General features: G+C 34.6%; 1 pseudogene; it reads left to right on the plus strand.

Moving 5' to 3' along the window:
* Positions 1-1,715: 1,715 nt before the first annotated feature.
* LOC122127689 lies at positions 1,716-1,815 on the plus strand (annotated as a pseudogene).
* The last annotated feature ends 22,541 nt before the right edge of the window (positions 1,816-24,356 follow it).

Genomic DNA, 24,356 nt, shown 5'->3' on the forward strand with positions numbered 1-24,356 from the left:
GATTAGCAGAAAACAATACTGTTATTTTACCATGTGTATTCAGAAGACCACGAACACTTAGAAGGTATCACAAGCTTATACTGAAGATATTGCGTTGATACTTTTTATATTCTCATATATATTCTAAGCCTAATTATTTATATTCCAATCTATTTATGGGAATAAATGTCAATATATTTGTCAAATTATCAATTCTAGTAAGATTCACTGTATGAAATTTAAAATCAGCACATATAAATATAAAATATATAAGTACATATAATATAAAAATTGTTTTGCATTGTTGTGTTGTGTTTAGGGAATCAAAGGCTACTCTGTTTTAAAGTATTATTCCAATATCTCTACCTCAGTTTTTGGTAGAGTTAGACTTAAAGCTTTACCATTTGTAGATATGCAGCCTAGAGGCAAGAGGAAACACTGTGATTAAAACATTAAAAATTTAAGGCCTAATATCGAGGAGAAACATATGGACTTCTCCAGGAGCTATTGCAATATTTGGTGATAAAATGTCAGTAGTGTAAGTTCCTGCTTGGTTGGATGATAGACAGGTCAGGACAGTAGGTAATCATGCATATGAACAATTTTTTCACTTTCTTGGCTTTAGCTACTTTTGAAATGATACATATAATAAACAATTAAGTTTTGATAAAATACCTTCCATTCTGAACAATTCTGTCTGAACTTTTCATCTCTCTATGATCCCTTGTAACTAAGATTATTTTTGTTCCAGTAAGAGAATCCATGCTGTCAGGGTAAGATATTCTGGTTGGTCTATTCCTACATGGAAGAAAGGTAAAGGTTCAGTGTCAACGTCTAGTGCGTTGGGGTCCCTGGGTAAGGGTCACAAAATCACCAGGACACAGGGGATGCAGAGTGCAAACAGCAATTGCCACTGCATGCTGTGCTTTATTGTTAGTGGGTATTTAAAGACTAGCAAGCATAATCTTTGCCAAGATTTGGTCAGAAAACATTCACACAAAAAATTTCCACAGATACATTTTTACTTAACCTATGAGAGAATGTCTAGGTATATTATTATCTAAACTATTTTAGAGCAAGCTCAAACCACTTCTCCAATCTCAGGAAAATGCTTTACCAGCTGTTCATCTATGCTTAAGCAAGCAGAAGAGCCACTTCCTCAGCTCCCAGGAGTCTGTGACATGTTTTGAGATAGGGAGAGGGAACATTTTCCCCCTGTACCCTGGCGTTCCAAGAGCTTTCCTAATCCCAAAAACAGTCTTCAGATAATCCCGAGGCTGGAGTCTGCATCATTCTGCCCCTTCAACCTAGACCCTGAGTCTTCACAGTTCAGGTAGACATTTGTCCCAGCAAGACCTCATTTGGGAAATTTTAAGCTGCAGAAAGTTAGAAGTAGCTCTTAAGCAAGGCTTACTTTGAATCCAATAGCTCCACAAAGCTAACTCAGTTGATAAATAAGTACTTGAAAAGCCATCACCTTTGGACTTAGCTGTAAATGCTTCAAAGTATGATAAAATTTAAAATGAAAACGACAAAATAGTCATTGACAAAAAAAATGTAAATGTGAGCAATCGACCAAACTATATAAGTTTTTTCCAGTGTACACAGAAATTTAGAGAAATAAGATCAATAGCATTTTTAGGAACAATAAGGGTTCCTTGTTACAAGTAGGCAACCATGGATATATGCCCGTATAAAAATTGTATCATTACGTACTTAAATTTAGAGGATACTACATGCTTCAGCAGCAGGTCTACCCAAATTACAACAATACAGAGATTAACATGGCACTTGCACAAGGATGATATGAAAATTTGTGAAGTATTCCATATTTTCCATTCTTCTGATGCAAGAAATGAAAAACAGTTATTAAAAAGTTGATTACAAAAATACACGTGTAACCATACATGTAATTCATAGAATTAAAGGTTAGTTTGACATCAGTGTATTAAATTTTCACCTTAGAAAGGCCTTTACATAGCATAACCGTTACAAAACTTGAAATTAGATAATATTGCCATTTTATCCCAAAGAAATAAAATAATATAAGAAACTACGAAAAAAAAAGGAGTCTTAAAATTCTTCTATATGAAATGCAATCTGAAAGGTCACATTTATTAATGAATCATTATATAACAATGTAGAATTCAAAGTATTATATCTAGGAGAGATTGAAATAGATTATGGACATTACACAAACATAGATATACTTTTTTCAGAAAAGCTCCAGGAACATCTTTAGTTTCTATACTATTCATTTCAACAGATAAGTTAAAATTATTTCTGATTTAAAGAATCACAAACTCTGCAGAAATCATTACAGATGTATACAAACAACTCTTGAATACATTTTGATATCAAAGTCATGCAATTCACTTGGAAGAATACCATGGAATACATAAATTTTTATAGTAAGATATTGCTGTTGCTTTGTATTGTGAAAAAAATTTGTAGGGACACAAAAGATGGACTGGCATTTTTGAAATTTAAGAAACTTAACCAAACCATTACGACTTAGGAGAACAATTTGTACAGCCTTCGACAACTTCAAAGAGGTAATGATACATACTTACCCTTTTGGCAATATCAAATGCAGTTTCTTCAAAGTTGTTCTTCAGACCTGGTTTGATATAATGGTTCAACAGAAAGAGATACAGAGTATCTTTGCTATTTCTATTCCCAGCAGCAAGATGCAAGGAGGTCAAGAGGCCTTTAGTTTGGGGATTGGTATCTGCATCATGATGAATTAATAAAGAAGCCATTCTGGTATTATTCCACATATAAGTACTGTGCAGGGGTGTCCAGCCATTCACAGTTATTGCATGAATATCTGCCTTGAGCTACCAACTCATGGACAATGTCTAAGTGTCCACTCTAGGCTTCCCGATGAAGAGGGGTATACTCATCCTCATCCCTAGTATTCGTCTGGGTGGCCTTTTTGGAAAGTAGTGTTCACACCACAGTAAGCCGATAAATTTCGGCATCCCAAAGAAGAAATTTGCTTGGATCCTACTCCATTTTTTTCTTGCAATTGATACCATTCCTCATTTTTTCATCTTGTTCTTTGTCTTCGTCAGAATTGCCTAATCAGAGATTTTGAGTACCAGTGGGAATGAGGTGTCCATGTATTTCCCCAATAGTTCACATTGGTTGAACTGGTCAGAAAAAACTGGTGAATGTTCTGCATATGTTTTTTCACCATGATTAATTTTCTCGTTTTCCATTTTCACTATTCTAAATTATTCTAACTGGAGAGTAGTGAATTATAGGGAGCAGAGGAAAGATTTTCCTCAGTATTCAAAGGTACAGACTGAAAATCAGGACCAGTGGTGTCTTCATGTGCAGCTTATTCTAGGAATGAGAAAATAGGAAACAATGCCTTCTATGTAAATGATTTGGGAAATACCATGTTATAGTGTAAGAGAACTCACTATTCAACATATGGGATTTAAGAGCTTTCTAATAGCTTTCGAATGTTGGTATCCAACATTAGAAAAAATGTATAATGCAGTAGTAAAATAGAAGTCCTTTGTATGACTACCTAAATTCTTGTTTTTTTTAAAGACCCTTGTTTTCATCTAAAAATAGGCCTATCTATTGTCTTCAGGTGATTTTGATGATTGAAGATGCTTAATGAGAAGTCAAAATGTACTAGTAGTCCTTTGCTATCAATTAAATTTCACTTTTTCTTCTTGGAGAATATAATGATCAAAGCAATAATTCAGAATCACCAAGCAATAATTCAGAATCATGCTTCAAGTACAAGTGAATCACCAGTAAGTAATCCTCGATTCCATTTTCCACAAAGTTTTGTTACAGATACAATCTGCCTGCCTTCTCTAGCTGCTTTCCTAGCCTGGATCTATTCCTTCATTTTACAGGAAAAGTGTGATTCAACTGATTTCAGTCAGATCTGTTAGTAGAATTATCAAGTATTGAGATTCTTTTTTTTAAAATTAGTTGTGGGGCCTGACCTCTATGCCTGGGCACTGTCCTTGAGCTCTTCAAATCAAGGCAAGCGCTGTACCACTTGAGCCACAGCACCACTTCTGGATTTTTCTGTTCATGTGGTGCTGTTTTGGGAAATGGCAGAGCAGAAAGTGAAATGATGCAACCAAAAATATAAAAGCAAAATAAATTGGGATAATTATGGAGCAATCATATTGTCTATGAGAACCATAAAACAGAGAGAGGAAAAGAGATACAGATGTGCAATGACCTAGCTAGCCACAAAATCCATGCTTCTACTCAATTTACAAACAAGGTTTTTTTTATTTTTTTAAAAAGATGGAAATAGAATTTATGTATTTACTTGAAATTAGTAAATACATTGTTAGTCACCTACATAAAGAGACATAGCTTTGACCAAATTACAGATAAGAATCTTAATCTTTGGGCTGGGAAGGTGGCTCAGTGTAGAGTGCTTGCCTTGCAGCTTACTACAGTGCAGACACTACTTTCCAAAAAGGCCACTCATATGAATACTAGGTATGAGGATAAGTATAATCCTCTTCATCGGGAAGCCTAGAGTGGACACTTAGACTTGGTATCTCAAGGCAGATATTTATCCAATAACTGTGAATGGCTGGACACACCTGCACAGTGCTTATATGTGGAACATATTGCAACAGCACACACACACACACACACACACACACACACACACATCATCATCATCATCAGATTTCTTCTTAAGTATTTTTTGTGTATGGTCTTAAGAAGAAATTTACATTACTAATTTGAATTTCTGACAGAACAATATAATCACTGTACATCTTGCTTCTATACTCTCAATATTAAATTGCTATCTAAGTATGTGCAATATATAAGTATAGGAAAAAGTAGGAGCCACACTGGTGGCTCATGTCTTTATTCCTAGCTAATCAGAAAGACAAAATCTGATGATTGTGGTTTGAAACCAGACAAAGAAAAATAGTCCATTAGATTCTGGTTTGAAAGTCACCAGCAAAAGCTAGAAATGGAGCTGTCTTACAAGCGGTAAAATGCTAGCCTTGAGAAAACTAAAACAAAATAAATAACAAATTCTGAGACAGAGCCAGGCCCTGAGTTCAAGCTCTAGTATTAGCACCAAACTAATGAATGAATGAATGAACTAAAAATAAATTAAATAGTCACGTGTGGAGAGACAGGGAAAATGTAACCACCGTGCTGAGTGGATTATGTATTATTTTGTAATAAGGGAAATTATCATTTTTCCTAATCACTAATATTTTTTTGGACATACTTTGTTTTCTTTTTATTGTGAAAATACTGTACAGAGGAGTTACAATTACATGGGCAAGATAGTGAGTACATTTCTTATCAAGCATTGTAGCCTCCTCCGTTGTTTCCCCCTCCTATCGCTTTCCATCCTCCCCACCCAATCCTCCCCGCCTTCCCTTCTCCCCTCTCCTCCCCACCCCCTGCACGAAAGTTGTAAAGTTTGTTTTCAACATAACAACTTGTACATTTCACTGTTGCAATGGGTCTACCTGTATGGACATAATTTGTATCGGTAAAACATGAGTGTTTTCCAGTGGTTCGAATGCTATTAGAACTTAAGTCTCCTTAGAATTAACATATACATCTATGACAGTTAGTGAGGACAAATAGGCCTGTATTATATTCAGATTTTCTGAGCTTTCTTCTGGTACATTTTGTTTTGCTTTCCATAGGATACCTAGTGAAATATCATAATAATTTGGTCCTCATATCCCTTAGGTTCTTTTCTTTTCTTTTCTTTTCTTTCTTTATTTTTTTTTTTTGTGAACATACTCTACAGAGGGCTTACAATTACATGGGCAAGATAATGAGTACATTTCTTATCAAGCATTTCAGATTCCTCCTTTCTTTGCCCTTCACATCCCTTCCGAGCCTCCCCCTGCCCCCCACCCAATCCTCCACCCCCCCGTCCTCCCTTCCCCCCCCCCCCGACCCCCCACACCAAAGTTGTAAAGTTCATTTTCGACATGACAACATGTACTTCTCATTGTTGCAATGGGTCCAACTGTATCCTTAAACGACTTGTTTTTCCCCCTCTCCTCTACAAATTGTACCAACATCAAATACACTGAAAGCAGGGGTTATACTGTGGGGGAGGGAGATACAAAGCAACAAAGAAATAATCTTATAAATGCGTTAGAAACAAATGCATGAAAGAAAAATACATGTTCATTTCCTAACATCACATTATCTGACCTTTTCTGCTTGACTCATACATATACTAGATATTGCAAATAAGGGAAACCATGGGACCTATGTTTCTTTGGGCTTGGCTTACTTCACTTAATATAAATTTTTCCAAGCCTTTCCATTTCCTAACAAATGGGGCAATGTCATTCTTTCTGATGGAGGCATAGAATTCCATTGTGTATATATAGAACTTTTTCTTGATCCATTCATCTACTGAGGGGCATCTGGGTTGGTTCCATATCTTAGCTATGGTAAATAATGCTGCAATAAACATAGTTGTGCTGGTAGCTTTAGTGTGGTCTTGTTTGTAAACATTTGGGTAAATACCCAACAGTGGGATTGCTGGGTCATAGGGGAGCTCCATATGAAGTCATTTGAAGAACCTCCATACTGCTTTCCAAAGTGCTTGAACAAGTTTACACTCACACCAACAATTCAGTAAGGTTCCCTTCTGTCCACATCCCCTCCAGCATCTGTTGTTGTTAGAGTTCTTGATTTTCGCCATTCTAACTGGGGTGAGGTGGTATCTCAATGATGTCTTGATTTGCATTTCTTTTATGGCTAGGGAGATTGAGCATTTCTTCATGTGTCTATTGGCCATCCTTCTTTCTTCTTCAGAGAAGTTTCTCTTTAGGTCTTTAGCCCACTTATTTATTGGGCATTTGTTTCTTTGAGGATTTGTTGTTGGCGGATTTAATTCTTTAAGTTCCAAGTATATTTTAGATATGAGACCTTGTCCATTGTATGGCTATTGAAGATCTTCTCCCAATCTGTGGGCTTTATATTGATCTTACTAGCTATGTCCTTTGCCATGCAGAAGCTCTGCAACTTCATGCAATCCCATTTGTCCAACCTTTCTGTGATTTGTTGTGTTTCCGGGTTTCTATAAAGAAAATTTCGGCCTGAGCAAGGAGACCTAAGGTTTCTCCTATTCCATCCTGTAAAGTTTTCAGAGTGTCTGGTTTAACTCCGAGGTCTTTGATCCATTTGGAATTGATTCTTGTGCCGGGTGATATATAAGGATCTAGCTTTAGTTTTCTACAAGTAATTAACCAGTTTTGCAAGCACAATTTACTGAAAAGGTTGTCTTTCTTCCATTCTATTTTTTTAGCTCCCTTATCAAATATTAGATGGCTATAGGTCTGTAGGTTCATTTCTGGGTTTTCAATTCTATTCCATTGTTACTGAGGTCTGTTCTTGTGCCAGTACCAAGCTGTTTTGATTACTATGGCTTAATAGCAGAGTTTGAAATTTGGTATTGTTATTCCTCCAGTAGTGTTCTTTCCGTTGAGGAGCTTTTTTGCTATTCGGGGTCTTTTATTGTTCCATATGAATTTTTAGAATGCCTCTTCTATTTCCTTGAAGAACGAGGTTGGAATTTTGCTAGGTATCTCATTGAATTTGTAGATAGCCTTGGGAAATATTGCCATTTTCACGATGTTAATCTTTCCAATCCAGGTGCATGAAATGTTTTGCCATTTTCTAAGTTCTGTTTTGATTTCCTTTTTCAAGATTTTAAAGTTTTCATCGTAACGTTCCTTCACTCCTTTGGTTAAGTTAATTCCTAGGTATTTTATTTTTTGTGGGGATATTACAAATGGAATTACTTTCATAATTTCAGCCACACATTTCTCATTGTTGGCATACAGAAAAGCCATTGATTTTGGGGGCTTAATTTTATACCAGGCTACTTTGCCAAAGTTTTGAATCAGCTTGAGTAATTTGGGAGTGGAGTCGATGGGATTCATTAAATACAAGATCATGTCATCTGCAAAGAAGGAGAGTTTTATTTCTTCTTTCCCTATTGGGATCCCCTTCATGTTTGGATCTTGTCTTATTGCTGTAGCTAGGCATTCTAATACTAGATTGAAGAGACGTGGAGAGAGTGGACATCCTTGTCTTGTTGCTGAGTTAAGAGGCAATGACTTTAGTTTTTCACCATTAAGTATAATGCTGGCTGTAGGTTTGTCATATACAGCCTTTATTGTATTGAGGAATGTTCCATGGATTCCTAATTTCTCCAAAACCTTCCTCATTAAGGGGTGTTGAATCTTGTCGAATGCTTTTTCTGCATCTATTGAGATAACCATGTGGTTCTTATCCTTGCTCCTGTTGATGTGATGAATTATATTAATTGATTTGTGTATATTGAACCAGCTTTGCGTTCCTGTAATGAATCCTGTATGATATTGGTGTATGATTTTTTGGATGAATTGTTGAAGTCGATTGGCCAAAATTTTGTTGAGAAGTTTTGCATCAATGTTCATCAAAGAAATGTTTCTATAGTTTTCTTTCTTTGATGAGTCCGGGCCTGGTTTTGGGATGAGGGTTTTGATGGTTTCATAGAATGTGTTCGGTAGTGAACTTTTTCTTTCAATTTCATTGAAGAGTTGGAGGAGTATTGGTATGAGCTCTGCTTTGAAGGCCTTGTAGAATTCCGCTGTAAATCCATCTGGTCCTGGACTTTTCTTACCTGAGAGGTCTCTTATTGCTCTTTTTATTTCAATGCTTGATATGGGTCTGTTAAGATGGTTTAACTCATCTTGGTTTAGTTTTGGAATGTCAATATTTGCTAGGAAAAGGTCCATTTCTGTCAAGTTCTCAAACTTATTAGCATAAAGTTTTGAGAAGTATTCCCTTATAATGTTCTGAATCTTGGTTGTTTCCGTGGTGATGTTTCCATTCTCATTTCTGAGTTTATTTATTTGGGTGTGTTCTCTTCTTTTTCTGATAAGATTTGCTAAGGGTCTGTCAATTTTGTTAATTTTTTCGAAGAACCAACTCTTTGTTTTGTTGATTCTTTCTATAGTTTTTTTGGATTCTAATTTATTTAATTTTGATTTAATTTTAATTATTTCTTTCCGTCTACTGGATTGGGGTTTATCTTGCTGCTCTTTTCAAGGAGGTTTAGATATGTCATTAAATTGTTGGTTTCAGATCTCCCCAATTGGTTGATGTAGGAGTTCAGAGCTATAAACTTGCCTCTGAGTACTGCCTGAGTACTCCCAAAGGAGCTCGTAATTTGTGTTCTCAGTTTTGTTGAATAGCATGAACATTTGAATTTCCTTTCTGATCTCTTCCATGACCCACTCGTGATTCAGCAGTGTGTTGTTCAGCCTCCATGTGTTACCGGACTTTCTTTGGTGGCTTTTGGTGTTGAGTTCTACTTTTATTCCCTTGTAGTCAGAGAGAATGCAAGGTATAATTTCACTGTTTCTGAATTTAGACAAGTTTGCTTTGTGGCCTAAAATGTGGTCTATTTTATAAAATGTTCCTGGTGCTGCTGAGAAAAACGTGTATTCTGATGCTGCTGCATGAAATATTCGGTAGATGTCTGTTAAATCTTGTTGATCTCTACAGCTGTTTAGATCTGTGGTTTCTCTGTTGAGTTTTTGCCAAGTTGATCTATCTAGTGGGGAGAGTGGTGTTTTAAAATCCCCAACTATTAATGTATTTGGATCTATGTGGAATTTGAGGGAAAGTAGTGTTTCTTGGATAAATTTGGGTGCTACATTTTTTGGGGAATAGTTATTTAGAATTGTAATATCCTCCTGCAAGAAAGAACCCTTAATTAGTATGTAGTGACCTTCTTTATCTCTTGTCACAAATTTTAATTTGAAGTCTATTTTATCTGATATTAGGATTGCAACTGCTGCCTGTTTATGGGGGCCATTTGTTTGGTAGATTTTGTTCCAGCCTTTAACATTGAAAATGTGTTTGTTTTTATGGGCAAGATGTGACTCCTGAAGGCAGCAGATAGAAGGGTCTTGTTTTTTAATCCAACTAGACAGTCTATGTCGCTTAATTGGAGAGTTAAGTCCGTTAATGTTGATTAAAAGAACTGAGACGTATTTGGGACTTCCTGCCATGTTATCCACCTTCTCGGGGGCTGCAAAAACTCGGTTCTTTCTATGGTTCTTGGATTCTCAGTTTGGGTGCAGTTTCTGGCCTTTATTGTGGTCTTGTTGGTTTTCTATGTGTAGGACATCTTTAAGAATCTTTTGTAGGGCTAGTTTGGTGGACATGTATTGTTTCAATTTTTCTTTCCTATGGAAGGTTTTTATTTGGCCTTCAGTTATGAAGGAGAGTTTAGCTGGGTACAGTATTCTTGGTTGATTGTTGTTTGTTTATAGGGCATGGGATACATCATTCCAGGCTCTTCTTGCTTTGATTGTCTCTGCTGAGAAATCTTAGGTGATTCTAATTGGTTTTCCTTTATAGGTGATTAATCTTTTCTCCTTCACAGCTTTAAGGATCTTTACTTGGTCTTTTTTTTTTTTTTTAATTTAATTTTATTTGTAAACATACTGTACAGAGGAGTTACAGTTACATGGGCAGGATAATGCGTACATTTCTTACCAAGCATTGCAGCCTCCTCCTTTGTTTATCCTTCACATCCCTTCCCAGCCTCCCCCCTCCCCCCCAATCCCAATCCTTCTCCTTCCCCCCTCCCCCGCACCAACGTTGTAAAGCTCATTTTGGACATGACAACTTGTACTTCTCATTGTTGCAACAGGTCCACCTGTATCCTTAAACAACTGGTTTTTCCCCATCTCCTCCACAAGTTATACTGACATCAAATATAGTGAAAGCAGGGGTTATACTGTGGAGGAGGGACATACAAAGCAACAAAGAGATAATCTTATAAATGTGTTAGAAACACATGCATGAAAGAAAAAAACATTAAAATACACATCTAAGGGTTCATTTTCCTGACATCACATTATCTGACCTTTTCCGCTTGACTCATACATATGCTAGATATTACAAATTGATCCTGTGTGGATTATAATGTGACGGTGGGATGTCCTATTGTTTTCTGGTCTATTTGGAATTCTAAAAGCTTCTTGTATCTGAATAGGCCTGTCTTTTTGCATGTTTGGGAAGTTCTCTGTTAGGATCCTGTTAAACAAATTTCCTAGAGCATTAACTTCCGTTTCTAGGTGCTCCTCTACACCCATTATCCTTAGCCTTATCACTAACATTTTATTTGAACTTTATTGTACAATAAACCCTGAATTTGCCTTGCATGTAAATGTGTGTGTACATGTGCGCAAATATGTGTGTGTGTGTGTGTGTGTGTGTGTGTGTGTGTGTGTGTGTGTGTGTGTGCAGTTACAATGTTGCATGCCAATGAGGACAGAGAGATGCTGAAAAGAACTGTGTTGCAATGTTGTTATTTATCAGTGTTCTATACTGTCATTTCAGTGGAACCACCCTTCTGTACATTTTATTCGTCAAATAATAATATCATCATAATTAAAGCATTTACAACATTAAGTTAGATAAAAGAGAACACTTTCAGCTCTTTCTATATGTTAGGCAAGAAGATACACATATATTTAAGTAGTAAGTTATTGCTGTAAGATGACTGTCAGTACAAAATATGTATTTGACCTCTTAAATTGGCTATACTTTTAAGATATACTCATGGAGTGAGTTTGACTGACTTGACCAAACAGGTATTACACTCTGGTTATTCCTGTGAAACTCAAGGTGGATAAACTCTTTCCGGATTTCTGTTGAAAATAACTTTCTTTATAAGATAGTATCTATTCACATTAAGAATAAATCCCGTATTTTTTAGGTTTGAATATCTGATCATATTGAATGAAAAACAGTATTGTGGATATGTTTGTTTGATATACATTGCAAAAACAAATAAACAAAAAAAGCATGTGTCACCTCCAGATTGTGGATGCATTTTAAGTTGTATTTTACATACAAAGGTTTCTTCATTAATAGTTCTTTTGTGGGAGTAACTATCACAACTTTAACAAATAAGGCTTTTTGAAGATCTTTTCCAATATAAATAACATCCAAGAGCGAGTCTTACAATTTCTGAAAACCCTTTGAATACTTTAGTGTTATTTCAGTTCATTGACTATACAGCTAAAGACATTTCTGAAATAAATATTGTTAAAATCTGAAAATGTAAGTGGGTATATAGGCTTTTTGTGCATCATTTTATCAAAAGACAGTTTTTATGAAACTACAATATATAGAATAAAAGAATGGAAGTGAATTGTGTGAGCTAATTTTTAGTATAACTTTGTTTTCTATTAACACAGTCCTTTGAATGTACATGATGAAGTTAAATTATGCCCTTTGTGACACTATGCTTCATTTATTTTTAGAATCTTTTTAGTTATGAGTGAATTTGTAGTATAAATAAATGTCTTTGGAAATGATTAGGATTAATCTTGTGTTTTGTTTCCTACTCCCAAGAAAAAGAGTTATTTTCAAGTGTTAAAAGTTTACAATTGAATCTTCAGTATCATAAGAAATTTTGAACAAATATAGTAGTATTGATGTCTTTTTTGGGGGGAGGGAGTCTGATAGTGGGGCCTGAACTCTAGGCGTGGGTGCTGTCCTTCAGCTCTTCAGCTCAAGGATAGCGCTCTTCCACTTGAGCCACAGCGCCACTTGCGGCTTTTTTCTTTTTTTTTATGTGGTGCTGAGGAATCAAATCCAGGGCTTCACACATGCAAGGCAAGCGCTCGACCACTGAGCCACCTTCCCAGCCCTTTATGTCTTTTTAAACCAATTGTATTCACAAGTTGGAGAGGCTTTAATTCATTAATGATAGGTCAGACTGCATTTTTGGGTACATGAAAGGTAAAATATTTATCTAGGGTCAAAGGTGATTTTTATATGTCTTACTTTAATAGCATTTTAAAGTAGTACCTTTCTCTCAAAATGTTGGGTATAAAAAGCAATCAAAATACTTCTAATGGTAAACAACTTAGTTGAGCTACAATGTGGAAATGATTGGTCCATAAGACCTGCAGTCTGTTTCCATCAGGAATTGGGGAGGTCATTCTTTCAGTAAGAAAGTGTTAAACAGAGATAGGGTCCCCAGTCAGTGCAGTGTTCAGTGAAGGGATAGAATATGATTTCTGCTATTTTGACCTAGAAATCAAGAATGTTATACTTTAGCACTTCCTTTCACCAGGGAGGTATGCACTGATTATGAACTTCGAGTATTCATATTACAGTTCCCTATTTTCTAACAAAGATAAAGTGAAATATTATGAGTGTACACAATAATTCTGGGAAATTTTCCTAGAATTTGTAGACTGCTGGTATTTTAGTCATAAAATAGAATGAGGTTAATTGATACAGTGGGAGATGAAACTCAGGCTAACACTTACCATGTGTGCAATGTTGTACTAGTAATTCCAACTCTGAAGACTTCAATATCATCATCTGAGAATCAAAAATGTAAGTAGTTCCACTTTATGGAATTATTGTGAGAATTAAATTAGATACCATTGGTATAGTACTTGGAAAAACAATCAATGATCATTTGGCATATTCTACCTGTTATTTTATCATGTGGTTAATTCTAACATTTTTACTGTGATTTTTATTGTGTCTCTTTATGATGTGCAATGTGATGTATTGATATTCATTGCATTGATCATTTTTCTGTCACTTAAAGGAAAATACCTGCAAAGAAAATTTCTGAGGAGGAAACTATTATATTGACTCATGGTTTAAGAGAACACAGTTTAAGATCAGATGGCTCCATTGTTTTTAATTATATTTTTATTATCATAACTAGTTGTACAAGGGAATTTACATTCAATAAATAATGCTTTTAAGTATAATGGATCCTTATATAACTTTTCCCTGCCTTTCTAAACCTCACCACACTTTAATTTTTTCTAGTTTCATACTATCTGCATTGAATATCATGTCTTCACTTTCTTCTTCCATAACTCTTTTTATTCTTTCCCTTTGACTTCCCCTCACATCTTCAAAGTGATAGTTTCCTGGTATTTATTTTGTTGGATTAAAAGTTCAATTTTATAAAAAAATACATCTTTTAAATACTCCTCTACAAATAGCATGATTTGGTTAATATTGCTGTGTAAAATTGTATGAAGTTCTAGCTTCCAAATATGAGACAGAACATGGGTCCTTTGTGTGTCTGGCTTTGACTTCGTTTATTTAACATATTTTTAGATCGATCCATTTCTTTGCAAATAATGTAACAGTCTTCATAATGGATAAGTACATTCCACTTATGTATATATGACACACTTTTCCCAGCCATCCCTTCGCCAAAGGGCATCTGGGCTGTTTCCATAACTTGGCTACAGTGAAGAGTGCAGTAGTGAACATGGTTGTGAAAGTGATTTTACTGTCCTTTTGGAAGAATTCATCACTATCTTTCTGGGAGCAATCCTCTAGCCAGTTTTCAAGAATAAGCATATCCCTCCCTTCATCTCCATCACAACGTATTGCAAGTCCTCAAAAACACACTACCCCATACAGGTTTCAATAAGCTAAAACCACACTGTGCCCATATTCTTTCAATACATTTTTAATAATTACATATAATTTAGTGAGAACCTTCTATGAACTTTCCTAATGTGGGAATGAGGGACATAACAACAGAGTAAAAGTAAGAAATATGTAATTTAATTAGTTATCTTATTTAAAATGTTTTTCAGCTCTAACTAATAGCCTCACTTACTATTATTTTAATCTTTATTTGATTACTTCATCTAGCCCCTAAATTATAACAGGTGAGTTAAATACAAAGGCAAAAAGTGTGGTTTGATTTTGACACTCATGTGTGAGGATGCACAATATGGGCAAAGAGATGGATTGGAATTAATAGCAATTATCCATTTTGTTAAAGTAGAGATGGTTTTCCCAAACTGATTCTCACAATTCATATTCCATTCAACAAAAAGAAACGTGTAACAATTACCTTTGTTTTCCTCCTTATTAACTTTTGTTTCCATTATATTTTTAATGAAGGATGATTTCATAAATCTACTTTAGATGCGAAAATATTTTAATATATTTCTAACTGTATGCATTGATCTATACATACACACATATATTACACAGGTTACAATCATAATTTATAACTTCTGTAACTATACAATTTACTAAATTATTAAAAACATCGACGGCTCATGCCTGGAATCAGGATTACTCAGGAGACTGAGATCTGACGATCTTGGTTTGAAGCCATCCTGGGCAGGAAAGTCCATGAGCCTCTTATCTCCAAACAACCAACAGAAAATCAGAATTGGAACTGTGGCTCCAAGTATTAGAGTGGTAGCCTTGAGAGACAAAGCTCATGGACAACACCCAGGCTCTTAGTTCAAGAACTACAATCTACCCCAAAAATCTATTTAATTTACACCTGTGTAAGTAGAGTATTTCCATCACCCAAATGCACATCCATGATTATTTGCAAGGTAACTCTGTTTTGTCTGAAGTACGACTAAACATTATCACTAAAGGAGCATTGGAACGTGGGTTCATTTTATCTCTCTAATGGATTTTTCTCCACTCAAATACTCAAGTGTTACAATTGTTCTAATTATTTAAAATCATAGCTTTTTTCTTTCATACTCCTAATATTAGAGTTTGAATTGAGTGTTTTGTCCCCTTAAATGTGTGTTCTTACCACTTTGTCATGCCCCCAGCCCTAAGTTATCCTGATTATTTTTCAGCTAGAAAATGGCTTCCTACTTGTGTATGAACTTGGCCTCAGTCCACTTGACGTTATTCTTCCTGGAATTTAGAACAACAGGTGCATGGCATTGTGTACAGAACTTTCTGTTCAGTCTGGGCTTTTGCCACTATCCTCACAACATTGCACTCCCATGTAGTCACGAATTTCATAAGCTTGTCATAGCTGATTTTTTTAAATCTTTCATTTCCTGCAGGTTCTTGAGTACTGAATTAATTTGTGTTTTCTTGGGTTGTTTGTTTCATTTGAATCTATGTGTTGAGTTGTTCCTCACTTTTCCTTTTGTTTCTTTCCCTCAAGTTCTTACCTAAAGTGCTGAGAAACCAATTCTTCTTTCTCAAGATAGGGTGAACATTATTTATTCCAAAGCAATTTCCGTATCTATGAATGGTATACACATGCTAAGCGCTGAGAAGGGTGTTTTTATTTTCACGGCAGTCTTTGGCATACACAGACAGATCATGAAATATATGAAGAAAATAAAACTACAGATGAATGCCAGGAGGAGAATAAACTATTATTAATTGTTTGACAGACGTTTCTCTTCTAGTGAAAGAAATATATTACTTGATGCAGGATTTCACAAAATCATATTGCTAGCAGGAACCTAAACAATCATCTAATAGTATAAACTTGAGAGTGATGAATTGACTTCCTGAATAATTTACTTTTGGGTCAAATAAAAGCAGGCTTCCAAAAAGAGAGTAGATTTTAGAGAAACATGATGAATTTTATGTAAATAGGTCCTTAGCTGATTTTGTTAATTTGTGAACTAATACAGGGAAATTAAGTACAGAAAGATAAAAAAATAAAAACTTCACATTGAAATACTCATTTGTGTTTGTGTATGTGTGCATGAATGTGCGAGTACACACACGCACATGTGCATGTGCTCATGCATGCATTCATCATTCTTGAGGCTTGATAGTGCCGTGGAAACTATTCCTCAGCTTCTGTGCCCAAGGATGGTAGTCTACCACTTCAGCCTCTGCTACAATTCTGTTTTTTTTTTTTTTTGAGATAATCGCTTGTATTTTCATGATTGAACAGTGGTCTTCAGATCTGAGACTCCCGAGTAGCTAGCTCTGCTTATTCAGCCTCTGAGTAGGTAGTTAAAATTCTGGCAGTCCTCTATGCTTCACTGCTCTTTTATACTTTTCCTGAGGTATTCACAAGCCTAAGTCATATATATGTCTAGTTGCTTTAAAATATTCTTATTGCTTGGAAACAGGGGATCCCATGTGTACTCTTAACTATTTTGGAGGCTTGAGAATAGAACGCAAACCAAAAGTTTAGTGGACTTACTTCTCAATCTATAGCTGGGTAAATTGGATAATTTCTACCAACCTGCACTATCTAGAGACTAAGATTGGAAGGACTGTGGATCCAGGTCAGTCAAGGTAGCAAGCTAGACAAGTTGGTGTGCAACTCTGATGCCATTTATGATAGGAAGGCTAAAAGGACAGATGAGATGCATGGTCTTGTGGAAAGGGAACCCCGGCCTGCAAGAACAATATACCCCAAGTTGAAATCCCCACATTTTCCCACAACCAAAATAAGTATATACATTAACATCCAAAAACTTAATACAATCTGTTCTTTTCTCTAATATCAGTTCATCTGATTAACATATGATGTGACAAAATAATTTCATTAAACTTTTGATAATTTAAAATGACGTAGAAAATTCTTTCTCACTTATTAAGTGCAGATGAATGGCAAATTGCCTCATTTCTTACATATTTGACTACCACTATAAAATCATCTTATGATTATTAGTAATATATTCTGATTTATTACTTTACTTTGTAACAGTTTTTAAACTTTTTGCTTCTCTGCTGAGGTTGAAGTATTTAAATGGTATCATCAAAGTATATTCCTTGGGTATTTAGGGAAGTTTTTTACAAAAATTTTAACCAATGGCTTCTAAGAATTCTTAATTGGTATATATATTTTTTGGTTTATTTTTAATTTAAATTTAAATTCATTGTAATGGTAAGGTACACAGGGGTTAAAGTTACATAAATGAGGTAATGAATACATTTCTTAGGGAAGGAACATTGTTATATCTTCCATCGATATTTTTGTACACTCAAAACAAGAACTACTGATGCTTTTGCTGTTGCTATTGATCAATGGGTACTTTTGCTTACTTTGTTCATGCATTTTTTATTATAAAATTGATATACAGAGCTTTTCCACTTAATTAAGTCAATTAAAGAGTACACTTCATTTTCTTTTCTTTTTTTGGGGGGGGGGAGGTTCGGTTGTGGAGCCTGAACTCTGGGCCTGGGCCCCGTTCCTCAGCTCTTCAGCTCAAGGCTAGTGCTCTGCCACTTGAACCACAGCACCACATCCAGCTTTTTCCTTTTTGTTTATATGGTGCTGAGGAATCGGACCCAGGGCTTCGTGCATGGAAGGCAATCGCTCTTCCTGAGCTACTGTCCCAGCCCCTACTTCATTTTATTTTCTAATTTTCAAATTTTGATCTTAAATGTTTCCTTTTGTTTCTTTAGGGTAATTCTTTTTTCAGAGTTGTAGGATCAGTTAATATAATTTTGCATGATTTCTACACATGTAAATTATTCAGTCACATATATTTTGCTTTTAAAATATGTAACATGTGCCTATTTGAAATTATTTTCTTAATTTTTATATGGTTAGTGAATTTAAATACATTTATTTTCTTATATTTATAAACATATTTGTCCAGGTAACAAATATTTACTGTATTTTCAAGAAGCACTTACTTTATTAAGAAAGCCTTCATTACCTGATCACTTTTTGGAAATATTTGTATTTGAATTTAAAAAAAAGTTTGAGCTCGGCATGGTGATTTGTTGCATCCATTTTCTAGCTATGGTGGGAATTGTAAATAGGGTTTGTAATTCGGGAGAGACTGGGAAACTTTGAGACCTTATTATAAAACTATTCAGAGTGAACTGATTAGAGATGTAGCCATCGTTAGTGTTATATAGAGCACCTAGCTATCACATTCTAAATCTTGAGTTAAAACACCAGTAACATCAATCTTTTGTCAAAATAAAAGGACACTTGTTTCAAAATGATTATTATTTAAAACTTATTTGCAAAAGTTCTCATGTCTTCTATTAATTTTCGATTTACTTAATCTATTAAAATCCAAGTATATTGTGACTATTTTATTTCTACTAAACTTTTAAATAGTACGAGCAATATTATGATTTCATATATTAACATACTTTTTACTGTTTGTGATAATTTCCTCCATTTAATATAATAAAATCAATATTCCAAATGTGTGTATGTGGTGTGTGTGTGTGTGTGTGTGTGTGTGTGTGTGTTTATGTGTTTTGTGTGTATGTGAGTGTGTCCTTTGTGTATACTTTGTAATGCTTGCGAGATCACACCATTGCTTCACATATGCAAGGCCAATGGTTTACGACTGAGCTATTCTGTCTAGTTATAATCCAAATAGTGTTTTAAACCATGACTTTCAAACTTTCATTCCTAGTATGCCCTTTCTAAATTATATACGATAACATGTGATCCATATTCTATCCACGTTAGCAATTTTTATTGTTATTTAGAATATTTCCACTGCCTTTCCACTTCCAAACTCTTGTGTTTGTTATTGATAAAGGTTTTACTTTGCTTCTTTTGTCTCTTCATTATTTTTCCCTTTAGAGTTTAACTATTCTTTCTCTTATTTCTTTGGAAATTAATTATTATATTCCTATTACAATTTCTTTACATTGTAACAGGTATATACAATGCTTTAATTTCTATTTTAATTTTTCCCATTTTCACTGACTTTTAGTACAAACTATTAGATGGATTAAAAAGAAACTTGTCTCGGGAAACGTTATTTTTCTCCTTCTCTTCTCTGAAGTCTTTCTGTTTTTTGAAACACAATAGCAATGACATATAGCTCCTATGTGGTACATCATTGTTTCCCCTCTCACTCTCCTCTGTTGTACAGCTCAAGTTGTTATCATTCAGCTTTGTTATGTTACAGTGTTATCTAAATCATAACTCATTCTTGAATTAATTTTAGTTGTTTCAAGTATTCTCTGAAGACATTTTTCTATATATAATATCTGGGGTCTTGTGTTTTACAAGGTACAAAATATGAGTCACTTTCAAACATCTAGATATCTCTGTAGAATATTGGTCCACCTGCTCAATAAACTCGTATTTAAATTCAAGGAATACAGGTCAGTTAGAACAATCATGTAAAATGGTGTAGCTTCAGCCTTCATACTAGCTTTGAAACTTTTTACCATATTTAGTAGTAAAGACAACATAGTTCTACTACAAGAGCAGACACATAGAAGAATGTAACAGATTTGTCAAAAATAAATTCTCAGTTTATGGTAAATAGATTTTGAAAACTATCCTATGACTTTATGAAATAAAAAATAGAATCTTAAATGGGTGTATTGGCACTATTTTCTCTCGAGATTTAAAGAATGATCTTAGACTACTACCTCAATCCCTTTTTTTGTTTCTTTTGTTTTGTTTTTTTTTGTCACTCATGGAGCTTGAACTCTGGGATTAGGCACTGTCCATGTCCTCTGCAGATCAATGCGAGCACCCTACCACTTGAGCCACCGCACCACTTCTGCCTTTCTAGTGGTTTATTAGAAATACGAGTCTCATGGACTTTCCTGCCCAGGCTGGCTTTAAACCGTGATCCTCAGATTTCAGACTCCTGATTAGCTAGGATTACAGGCGTGACCTACAGGCACCTGGCCTACCTCAATCTTTATACAAAAATTTAAAATAACAAATGATTATCAAACTAAATATGAGATGTACAAACCTGTAAGAGATAAACGTAAAAATTCAAGACATTGTATCAGTAAAGGTTTCTAAATGGAAAGCATTAGTTGCTAAAGAAAAGCAAGAATATACTGGATTATATCAAGTGATAGCCTTTCATAATTCAAAGGACACTATACTCATAATTCAAAGGACACTATAACCGAAGTGAAAACATATCCAACAGATAGAGGTAACATATTTGTTAATGCTGAAATGTGAATGCTACAATGATTCTTAATCTTAAGTGTTTTTATATCTTCTATTTCTATATAATTTTTCCTGAATAGGATATTTCTTTAACGAACATGTGTAAATTAATAGTCAATAAGAGGAGCATATGAAATAAGTTCCTCTTTAGTATCTTAGAAAAAAGAAAAAGAAAAATCACTAGTATGACTCTAATATAAAAAGATGACACAAAATATAGTAATGCATTGTGGAGGAATTGATAAACTACTCATAGTGATCCATTTGTATAATACTGCAATCATTTTAACAAGCAAGTTTTCATGTCTCAAAGGTCAAAAAGAATTGTATAGGATCAATTCATTATACTTCTATGAATGTATTAAAGAGAAGTAAAAAAAAGTATTTGGACAGGGAATTGTAGTTCATTGACAGTGCACTTAAATAGTATGTGTGAGACCCTGGAAAAAATCCCCAAAATAAAATTTTGAAAATACACACTACAGAGGATGTATGCTGGACAAATTCTAGTAACAGAATTTTTTATCTATTTTAATGTCTGTTCTAAAATTTTTAGCATTTCTATTTGAAGAAATGCAAGTTTGTGAAAATTAGGCTTTGAAAACCTATGAAGGTACAATTCACTTCCAAAGCACTAAAGTGTATACAATAAAAGGAGATAGTATATTGCAAGTGAATTACATGTCAGCAAATAAACTATTGTTAAAAATTCTTCACACAAAATGCAGAATATCTAAATAGACGTTTTTGGTTTTGGCTAAAAACTCTGTAAACTACAGTGTTTAAAACAAACATGTGATTTCTGTTTATTTTAAGGGTTTTTTTGTCCGTTATTTTGAGTTTATACAGAGATATCTCAATCAAGAGGGTATGTGATAACTGGAATACCTAGGAATTATGCATCATTTATAAGTAATTGATAACCTTTGCTGGACGAAACGTTTAGCAAATGACAGAAGACACAAAACTATGCAAATGCATTTTATGAAAGCCATTGGAGCATTAAAGTAGGATAAAGTCAAGTAAATATTTTGCATGTATTCTATTGGTCTCTCTTTAACTTGAAAGTTATAGATTATGTTTTTTTATATTCTATTGGGACAATGATCTGCTGTCACTTATTTTTTTCTCTTCCCCTTCTTTTGCCCTTCCACTTACATAATTATTATTTAAAGAAACATACTTGACCTTGCATTTCTAAATACTTCAAAATTATCTGAACTATTTTATACTTCTGGCAGGCTCCTATATCTTTCTCAAAGGAAATATTTTTGACACTACCATTGTTATCCTCTATGATATTGGATATCTTCCTGCCTAATTCAGTGCAAGATATACATCAGACTCATCCAGATATCTCAAAACTCATACCACCATAAAATCCTATCTTACTTAGAAATCATGCTTTTAGAATGTCTGGGGAGGTGGCATCTCTCATTTTTGAATGACACTAAGTGATACTTATATGCAGTCATGTTTTAAACCAATATGCTACTCAGTAGATGAACGAATTGACAAAATGTGGTTTATGTATGCACGGTGGAATTCTATACTTCAAATTCATACGGAACTGGAAAGAGTTGGAAAAATCCTACGAAGTAAAATAAACAAGACACAAAGAAACAGATTCCGTGGTTTCCTCATTTGTAATAAGTAGGAAATGTCTAGAATATAAAGAAAAGAAAAAGAAAAAGAAATGTGATCTTAGCCACTAGTTCATTGCTAGTATAATTCCTGCTCTCTCGCAAAGGACTTTTTTCCAGTTAAGTCCATGGTCTTATATCTGACTGGCTTGGAACCAGAATAATTCTTCCATTCTACTTTTTACAAATTTGCATGATTACCTATCATGAATTAGAGCTAATAGAAGAAAGAGAGTGGTCTCATCCTTCATGTTCCACTTAGTAGTAATGCTTTCTCTATGTCACTCACATAGATCTACATACTGGCCTTGGCTTTATTATTTCAACGCTGTCTTATTTGCAGAGTCTACTATAGAGTATTGAACCATTATACTTAAATACAGAACTTCTCTTTCTTCTATTCCTATTGTTTCTCCTTCTGTTAACTTATGTACACTTGAGTAATAATGCACAACACAAACACTGACCAAAAAATGTTTCTGAGAACCTTCTTCCCACTTAAAATTGGTCTTAATTTACAGAGCACTTAGGAAATTTGAACTTAATGTACTCCAGGATAATTTTTTTTTCATGTTTTTTTTTTTTTATGGTGAAAATGGTGGACAGAGGGGTTAGAGTTACATAAGTAAGTTAATGAGTACATTATTTACCGAACATTGTTACTTCCTCTTTTGTTTTTCCCCTGTCATCCCTTTTCTCCACACTGCCTCAACTCTCCCCTCCCATCCCCAACTAGTAAAGTTCATTTTCAACATAATGTCTTATTCATCTCATTGTAACAACGGGTCATACTGTATACTTCTTTCAGCATTTTATTTCCCTTCCCCTCCCCACATTAGAAAAATGTATATGCAAGTTACAGCTCACCGACCTCAAATAGAGTGGAAACGGGTTATACCATGGAGGAAGAAAATAGAAGAGAAACAAAAAAATCACATAATACATGGCAGATACATTAAAAACAATAGTAAGAAAGAAAAAACAAGTTGTGTCTGTATTTGGGGTTCATTTCACTTAACATCGTCTTATACAGCCATATGTACGTGGATAATGTTTTATAAGCCATGTAAATTCCATAGTTTCTCATTACTAAGTTGTCTCTGAAACACGTGTTACCTCGTGTCTAAAGATGCCTTTGTGCTATCTCAATGAAGCCAGAAAATATTCATTTTCCTGGAGCAATACCATAGATTGTTACCGGAAGTAAGTGGAATGAACTTTTACAGGAAGTAGAAACTGAATCCAGGAGAGAAATTGAACATAGAGAAATGACAATGTTCAAGTTAATTTGTGCTCTCATTTTTACTGTACAAGAATATAATCCAAGGCTTGAAGGGAACTCTGTCCCTATCTTTTTTGAGTGTGCACTTTAGCCATAAAACTTGTCTGTAAACTTCTAGTTGACAGTATTACAAAAGGAAACAATATGCCATTTGAAGGCCAGCATGGAAAAAAAGGAAATAACATTGTTTTACAGTGTTCTACTACAAAGAAACAAAGACATGGAGGTTTTAAAATGTCTTATGCATGAATATTTAACTCCTGAGATGATTCTCTTGTTGCAAAAGTCAGATATCCATTCCTTTATTCTGGTCCTGAATTCGCCATATCAATAAGGATTCCAAAAAGCAGGATCCAGTGAGTATGATCAGCAAAAGGAGCCTCTTTTCAAAACAGTGCTTTAAGGATGGTCCCAAAGAAAAATTTTTTTTTAGTTTCTTGTTTGTTTGTTTAGTTTGTGCTGCTTGTGGGGCTTGAACTCAGAGGCTGGACCCTGTCCCTGAACAGTTGTCTTTCCTGCCCACCTGCCCCCAAAGCTAGTACTCTACTGCTTGAGCCTAAACTCCACTTCTGGAGTTTTGGTGTTTAATTACAGATAAGAGTTTGAAAGACTCTCCTTCCTGAGTTGGCTTTGAACTAAGAGAGTAAGAAAATCAAGTCACACCAACTGTATGGACTTCTTTCTTGAACCAAGAAATATTAGAATATTATAAAGGTAATATTTGACAATTTTTAAAAGAAGAGAA

The sequence above is a fragment of the Dipodomys spectabilis genome, unplaced genomic scaffold, assembly GCF_019054845.1.
Source record: "Dipodomys spectabilis isolate Male_0828 unplaced genomic scaffold, ASM1905484v1 ptg000307l, whole genome shotgun sequence".
Classification (NCBI taxonomy): Eukaryota; Metazoa; Chordata; class Mammalia; order Rodentia; family Heteromyidae; genus Dipodomys; species Dipodomys spectabilis.